The sequence below is a fragment of the Lolium rigidum genome, chromosome 7 (assembly GCF_022539505.1).
Source record: "Lolium rigidum isolate FL_2022 chromosome 7, APGP_CSIRO_Lrig_0.1, whole genome shotgun sequence".
Lineage (NCBI taxonomy): Eukaryota > Viridiplantae > Streptophyta > Magnoliopsida > Poales > Poaceae > Lolium > Lolium rigidum.
This window is the reverse complement of record NC_061514.1, coordinates 36,228,867-36,237,338: the sequence shown is the minus strand read 5'-3', so window position 1 is coordinate 36,237,338 and position 8,472 is coordinate 36,228,867. Positions and strand designations below refer to the sequence as shown.

General features: G+C 41.6%; 1 long non-coding RNA gene across 3 annotated transcripts; it reads right to left on the bottom strand.

Moving 5' to 3' along the window:
- Window positions 1-1,375: 1,375 nt before the first annotated feature.
- Window positions 1,376-7,241, bottom strand: LOC124679286. 3 transcript variants are annotated; one of them, XR_006994907.1, is made up of 5 exons: window positions 6,875-7,241; window positions 6,304-6,530; window positions 3,580-6,118; window positions 3,388-3,486; window positions 1,376-1,712 (listed from the first exon to the last, which is right to left on the bottom strand). It is a non-coding gene; the product is annotated as an uncharacterized LOC124679286 (long non-coding RNA). The 3 variants fall into 3 exon arrangements; XR_006994906.1 differs by having other exon boundaries at window positions 6,304-6,397; XR_006994908.1 differs by lacking the exon at window positions 6,304-6,530 and having other exon boundaries at window positions 6,875-6,893.
- Window positions 7,242-8,472: the final 1,231 nt, after the last annotated feature.

Sequence of the window (8,472 nt, the reverse complement as noted above, 5' to 3'; positions counted from 1 at the left end):
AAAAGGCAATCGAAAAGCATGGATTGTTCATCTTTTTCTATATAGTTATGGTTAGGGTTTATGGTTTATAGAGACTAGATTTTGATGTGCGCCTTGGCGCACGATCCCGTGAAATTTGTGTCAATATTTATTTCGTATACATTTGTAAACATCAATGATAAGCAAGCATATCAAATAAAGAGTGAATAATAATCCGTTTCATTTCTTGGATGCAGGGAAGAATTATTGGTTGATGAAGAGGAGCAAAAAAACACAACATATCATGGATTAAACACACTACAAATTATAAGTGTTAAATAGAAGGCAGCTTGATAGCAAGTGAGAGGGGAACCTGGGCTGGCGGCCAGCAGGTGCGTCTCGTCACTGGGGAGGAGCGGGTGTATAGTATCCATGCTCTGCTTCTCCGGCCACCGCTGCGGCCGCTCTTCCGCAGTACGACAGCTCCACGGCGAGGGTCGTCGCGTGCATGGTGGCTTAGCCATCTCGAGCACGCGAGTCACTGTTTCCCTGGTTGCCTCCACAACGGCCATGTACAATGGTTCACTCCACTGATGCAGAGGGTCGCCGGCATCCACACCCGCTCTGGTGCACCCCGTACGTTTCTGTTGATCAGAATCTAATGATTGATGTGCTCGGTAAAGGCTCTTCTGCACACCGAGCCTGATTTACATCGCCTGTGTACGGTCTGTATGTTTTTCTCTTTCAAACATTCAGTTTTGCAAGTGTTGTACTTGTACTGGATATATGCAGCGGCACTTCCAGCGATTAACTGATGTTCTGAGTTTGATTCATAATGACACAACATCCACGGACTCCTAAAACACAGCTAACACACCAGAAAGGTAGAACAGGATAGAGCGGTCAAAGAACAAATATGTCAACCCCGAGTCCCCAACGTGTACAGGGGGCTACACAGAGAAGAACAAATGTATTACTATTAATATTACATAGATAGCTTACAATTTCTAGACCTGTAGACAGAGAGACGTTGCATTTTTGTTTTCTTTCCTCCTTTTACACACAACAGTAACCTTAAATTCTAAAGGCTTCCTCACATAAAACCTGGGCAAGCTTTTGAGCAAGCGCCTTGATTTCTACTTTATCGTTCCTGTATTTACCATGCTATATAGGCTCTGTAAAAAAATTTGTCTGTACAAGCCAAACCTGCTCTAATGGATAGGATGGTACTGCGTGATCCCATGTTTTGGTGGCACTTTCCTTAGGATAAACAGAACCTTAGCTGAAAGCACAATCTCGACCAGCTGCATAGCAAGTTAGTGAACCCACTCAGCAATCAGAAAATAGTTTGGTTCAGAAGACAAATGATCATTGCATAAATGATATCTTTCAACTAAATCTATTTCAAAGTATATGGTGATGCCCCTGATAATCCACTCCTATGGGCTCACTAAATTTGAATCTGCAAATTCCAACGATACATATTTTAATGAGTTCCCCAAACTACCAAATATCTATCCCCTATATCTCTCTCAAATCATCACAACAAAATCCAGAAACAATCTGTCTGCAGCTATAAAAATTCTCCTTGTGTTCTTTTTCTTTTCTTGAAATACAACACCAACAGCTAGCAAAATAACAAAACACGGTAGCACCATCAAAGCTCTCCAGATCTCTCAAACTCACTGTGATGATACGAAATTGAGAAGTTTCTTTCCGTGCTCCTCACTTTAAAAGGTTAGATATCTTTCAACCTGGATAAAAATTTGAGGATCAGCAAAGCTTAATAATACGTATTCAAGAGGTGGAGAAAAATCATCTTGCATGTAAATTCTGCATGCAGCAAACTATATTGGATGGTCTTTTATTGCAATTGAGCTTTAAAGTCATTTTGTTATATAATGCACCCTAGCCGTCAGCTGTAAACACTCAAACGTGCAAGTATAAATGGGTGGAAGAAAGGGGGGTCAAGCCAATGAACTCAGTGGTGAACGGGTTCCATTTGTTCTCCCATAATTCACTCACTGACAGATGCAGAAGTCTATATCAGTATTCAGATAGTTTAGGACAGAAGATTCCTCTCTCTATGTGTTCTCTTGCCACCTACCTTCAATTTCATCTCCTTTCTCTCTCCCCGGCAAAAGGACAAGCTCCATGTTCCAGGATTCCCCCTGTGCTACATCTCCACCCCAGCTTGGAACAGAGCCCGTGGACACTGTCAGCCTCAGTCCATGGTGCGCTTGGCCACCAGATCCCCTTGATGATCTTCCTCGATAAGCACATGCGCGCGGTTGGCCACCATATCCCCTCGCTGCTCTGCCTCGATGAGCATACCTTCATGGGCGGAGAACTACTTCATGTGGAGCAACAACACAAAGAGAAAAAAGATTCATCAAGCAGAGTGGTGCTGCTTGTTCCACTGCAGCATGTGTGTGGTGGATGCCGACGACGGCGTAGCTGCGGTGTACTCGCGGAACGCGCCCGTTCTTCTCTAGGGTGAACTTGCAGGCGGTGGAGTGGTCAAGCAGATGGGGCAGCTTTGGCAGGGCTTCCACGCTCTACCGGCGGTGGCCATCGAGGTGACAGTCATGGCCATCTTGAACGACGGCATGGCGGCCACAGCCTCCTTCAGATCGGTACGTTTTCCTCTACCGATTTGATATAAACACTCTTGTTTTCTGGGTGTGTCTTTTTTTGAGGGTCTGTGTCTTAATTGTGTTAGATAATTGATAAGAGATCGAAATGGTGTCACTTTGCAAAAAACTTTTCCATTAGTTCAGTGCTTTGATATTTACACAATAAAAATTGCATGCGTGAAAGAAACCATAGACTGGACACTATTATTACACAGCTTAGCTGTAACTTAGAAAAACGAGGTAGGTGAAAGGTAAGCATGTGGAGGAGAAAACTGATCAAGTTACATACAATGGTACGGGTAGGCAGGTTACATAACTACTCTAAACTGAAGGTGCACAAGTTAAAAGCAAAACAGTCAGGCATGTGTGTAGCGTTCATTTCATCGGTGGAGGATTACACAGTGTTCATTTCATCGACTGGTGTACTTTGGTGGAAAACGCTTAGCTCAAGATTACACAGAGGAATAACAAATTGAAGAAAAGTTAGGACAACAGATTTTGAAAGGAACTAAGCTTGAGGTAGAGTATGATAAGAAACCGAATGGTAATGAAATTAGTTTCTAATAGATAAAGACCATATGCTCTCCTCAGGTAAATTCTGACATGAAAAGAATTGGAGGAGAATGATCACACCAACAGTATGTCTATATGCAATATACGGCCTAAACCATGAATCCCTAGTGTATACATAAGACTCCGGAAATGCATCAATAGAACGATGCTTTCTTTGAATTTTTCTACAAAACACCACATAAAAGTCTCGTAGAAGACATATGGTCAGATCGAGACAAACCTCAATAAGAAAAAATGGCGCATCAGACGTAGAAGCTCCATGTTGCCAGTCCCATTATTCTCTCCATTGTGGAATCCAACGCCGAAAAGCTTGTCCATGCTTGGAATTCAAAACAATCGAGGTGAGAAAACCAATTGCAGCACAATAAAATCAGGAATAGTATGTTGATAGCATCATTGCCCTCAAACTTACATGTGATCGAGTTCCTCTTAGGTCACATCTCCTGGTGTGTATCCATGGAATGAAATTAACATGATCAATATTGGCGGTCATAACTTGGCTCTTAAGCAAGAGCGCCCAGCGGGATCATGCATACATTGAATACCGAACTTTCATAAAGAAATGCAGTGAAAATTAATGAATATCCCTAAAACCATGATTAGGATGGAACAACAAAATCTAGCAAGAAAGCGATCATGTAAAATTATAAAGAAAAACTCTAGGGAAGCACTAAAATTGTCGAGCACATGATCTTGGTGCACTAAAAAAGGTCTGAGGTGAACAAATTATCTGTGCTAGAAGATCTCACCCATGTGAAAAAATTAGAGATGCATTTATCTCACCATTTAGAATGAAGGAATTTCCTCGTTGGTACGGAACAAAAATAGTTACTCCAACTTCCCTAAAAGCTAGCCATTAGTCCAAATAGGTCCTTTTAGCTATATTGCATAAGTTATTTAATGAAAAGAGCATCTGAAATTTCTTGTGCTAGAGTGATTATAGGCTGACAATCACTATTTTTCCATGCTTTGTAACTGAGAAGATAACACAAATGATATAAGCCCATTTGAACCGTTGTATTACCTAGGCAATCAGGCAAAATGAGATAGATATGGAAACCAAAAGAGCTCTTCACATCTGTGCTAACAGCGAGCATGAGTTAGGATTTTTCTACAATGCACTTATGTCAAGAAAGTAGAATGCTCTACCACCAGCAAGTGGTCAGCCTGCACTATCAACACCCAAAAAAGGTCTGAACTGTCTGCCTCAGTCAAATGTGAGGCTCCATCCGACAGACAGAGGAAAGAATCTACAATGTGTGTCCACTGTCTAGAGAAGATTATCCATATTGAAAGATTTGCACTATCCTTCTACTACCAGGCGGTCAGCCTGCACAAACCTGCACTGTCAACAATCATGGATAGGATTAAGTATTCTGTAAGGAAAAAAGGCATAAACCAGACACCGGTGTGCTTATCTCTCTACGTTGAATTTGAAATAGTATATTCTTATAAACCAGACATTTAACTAAAGCCCGTCAGTTTCAGGTCACAAGGATTGAATCTTAAATAGCATATGCATCTCTGAAATTAACCGCGTTTACTATCTTCCATAATTTTTTAGCCCCTATTGCAGTAAGACAATATGGAGTAGGTACCATCGTTAAAATTTTGAAGTTCAGTAAAGACTTGGAGAACATAGACTTTTTAGGCCACTGATATTTTAATCCATTCAAAGCTATAAGAATCAACAACATATATAGCAGATGCATGCGCTATAATCCCTGGGATGGTATTAGTTATGCATTATTTGGTAAATTTTCTGGTTTCTTGACACGTTGGTAAAAAAAATGTATACTATTGGCTAAGCTGCAGTTGGTTTGCTGGTATATTAAGATCCAGCGTGGCAAATTCTTTGTTTTGGTAATGGAGGAGTTGTTCCTCCTTTGGAACTTGGAGTTCCAACAGTGTAGCTCGCTAAAAAACAGTGTAACTCACTATCCTCATTTTTCCAAAAAATAGTATAACTCACTAAATGTGGTAGATAAACTGAAGAAAGTTGGTATGATTATATAGAGACACCGCAATAAGTAAGGATTGCTTACTGCATCAAGTACTAAGTAAGTTAAATTTCTTTGTTTATATCATTCCAGGGAACTATGCTAACGTGGCATAAGAAAGGCATGTTTTATGCTCAGGTATGAGAAAGAAAAAAGAGAATGTCAGTCACAAAACAGAGATTGATTTTAATAGACAAGCACATACTGGAATTGAGTTGACGGGATTTATACCCAGATTGTATCTTCCTACATTTCCAATATTGGTAGCTGAGTAGTTTCAAAGACCTACAATCAGCAATCCCCAAAGAAGACACGTTTCTTTCTTAGGAAAATGGAGTAACACTATGGTAGGAAGTTCAATATTACTTCTTACATTTAGAAATATTTATTTATTTAGATAAAAGGTGGAACAAACATGCAAAAAAATTGCTGAACAAATGGCCTAGAATAAAATAAGCATACATTAAGACAAAATAAAAATCCATAATAGAGCCACTTTCTCTCATTCATTTATCTATTATCTGGTTCATAAGAAGCGGTCAAAAGTGAAAACTCATAACTCACCAAACATGAAAGTAGTCATTAGAATTGTGCGGACCCATGTCTGTTTTCATACTGAATTAATTTCTGGAATAGGAGAGCATATACTATCTGTTGGTATTATTATGTAGCTATACAACTGTTTACTATAGCAAACATGATACATATTTTCTTATTAATTGCTTTGGATGAAGGTTGAAAGTTTTTTCCGTATTCCCATAACCCAGCCGCCAAAAATGTCAACACATGGTCAAGTTTGCATCTTAGATTTTAGGAATATCACAAGAAACCAAAATGAAATTGACCCATACATCACCAATAGATTAAAAGAAACCAGAATCCAAGAAGCAAATGTATTCAGCGTACCATTTCCATGATCTCTTGGTGATGTAACACACTCCCTGGCATGACCTACAGTACATAGACAAAAAAATACGGAGACAAGGAAGTAACCAAGAGAGGTATTCCTGAATATTAACTGAACACTACATGTAACTGTTACAGTGCTTATTTTTCTAGCACCTGTTCAAAACATTCACTGTGCAGTAGGTGTGTTGCTCATGAAAACGAAAAAGCAACATAGCTTACATACCTACAGTAGAATTAGAAGATAAGCTCATAAAAGTATATTTGCAGCTTGAAAGCATCAAAATGTCCCAGAGGCAAGATCATAGCAGACATAATAAGATCCTAGCCAATGTAAAAATAGAACCGTCAAAATGAAAGAGAGAAAATGTCCTGCCTCGTGCATTTGCAAAGTATACTTAATCCTAAAACACATATATTTCCTCTAATTGCTAGCAAGCAAGTCAACTAAGGAAACCTGAAAACCATTTGCAAAATCTGAATTTTCATGGAATATAATTTATAGAATACCCTATGCGAATGTTCAATAAACGGTACCGAAGTTCAGTAATAAGCAGCCAAATACCTGAATCACTGCATCATGTTTTGAGGAAAAGCATAGCATCAGGTGAAGCAAGTTAAATATTAAACTTAACTGTAAAGAATGGATGGATTCATACAAGTAGAAATGTCTGAACATTTAACTGTGCCTCTTCTCTAGTTTCTATTAGGCATGGAATGCATTTCCACAATTTTTAATCAAAGGAGTAAAAAGTATATTATATATACCAAATATTAGAAGTGTGATAATCATCAACTTACAAAACTGGGAGGCTGGACACATATTATAGATCCTTGATGTCCCTGCAACAAATGATCCAGGTTGATGAAGATGGTGATTATAACCCCAAAGGCACCACCAAGAGCTCTGCCCAGTTAACTTCTGGATCTAACAATTAAGAAGTACCAAACAATTAATGGTTAAATAAACAATTTTGATTCATTGCAAGTAGGAGAAATAAAGACAAAAATCAAGAATCCTGAATGAACTTGAAACTACTAAATCCAAAGGAGAAGACGTCTAGGTGGGTTAGGATTTTGGATCTTGCCCAACATCCCACGAGCTAACTCCTTTTCACCCGTGAGTTGCTGCAGCAAGGAGCTATCTATGAGTGGATTAGAGAGAGAGAGAGAGAGAGAGAGAGAGAGAGAGAGGATAGAAAGAGGACGATGCAGTGGGAGAGGAGAAGGCACGGGGAGCACAGGGGTGGAGGAGAAGGATGTGGTGGCGATGGTGGCCATGGAAGCCCATCCCCTCCCAAGCTCGGCCACCTCGTCCTCCTCCCGCCACAGCCGCGGCCTCCCTCATCCTACTCCCTAGGATCCACCACCAGTGAGTCCTTCCGCAAGCCTGCAACACAATATCTTACCCGACCTTGGTTGAGGGCGACGAGGAGAGATGCGTCTCTGTGGGGACGAGGGGAAAAGGCGAGAGGCGGCGAGGTACGACCAGCGCTCCGCGGAGGAAGACCGCGGCCGACACCCATTGCCCTGCCTCGCCGGAGCCGAGGAAGACGAGGCGAGCACGGCCATGCGAGCCAGAGCCGCTCTTTCTTGGCTGGCTCACCGCTTGTCCTTGGTCTCATGACCCAGACCGGGAGGACGCGGGCGACGGCGGCTCGCCGGAGAGGAGGCCGACGACGGCGTGGAGCGGGAGATGGGAGGCGGCGGCGGAGAGCGGGACCTGGGAAGGCGGCGGAGGAAGAAGATGAGATTGGGGGAGGAGTAAACGAGAGGGGATTGGGGGAGCGACCGGACGAATGGCTAGGGTTATGGACCACGGGCTGAAGTTTTGTCTCATCCCTTGACCGCGCAAGGAAATACCGAATCTACCCTGCGGGTGGAGATCTTTTCCACAGCCCGACTACAAACCCGACCGAACGAAATCCACCCGAAGTGACCGACGTGTGGGCCCGGACGGAAGTGGGACCCTCACGCAGCCGCTGGCGGGTAACTCATGGCTGTTGCATGCGGTTAGCTAGCGGGAGGGCCAATAGGAACACTCACTTTCTGCCCAACATAAACGGTTCAGATGCAGCTGATGGGGAGATCCGACGATCCAGAAGTGAGGATCGCTGTGAGACCCCCATGGGGGTGCAACAATTATACCTTTAGATGCACATATTTTCATTTCACATTTGTGATGTACAATAATACATAGGTAAGATTCCAAGCATGACCTTTGTTAGAATAACCTTTAACGTGTTCTCTCACCTTTAGATTCAAATGGGCATAAACATTCAGAAAAAATAAAAAAATGAAAAACCAAAGCACATAGTCTTCTTATGTCATATAGTAAGAATTGAAGTTGATAAACAAGGTCTAGACATATTCAAACCAGTCAAATCATGTATCAACAC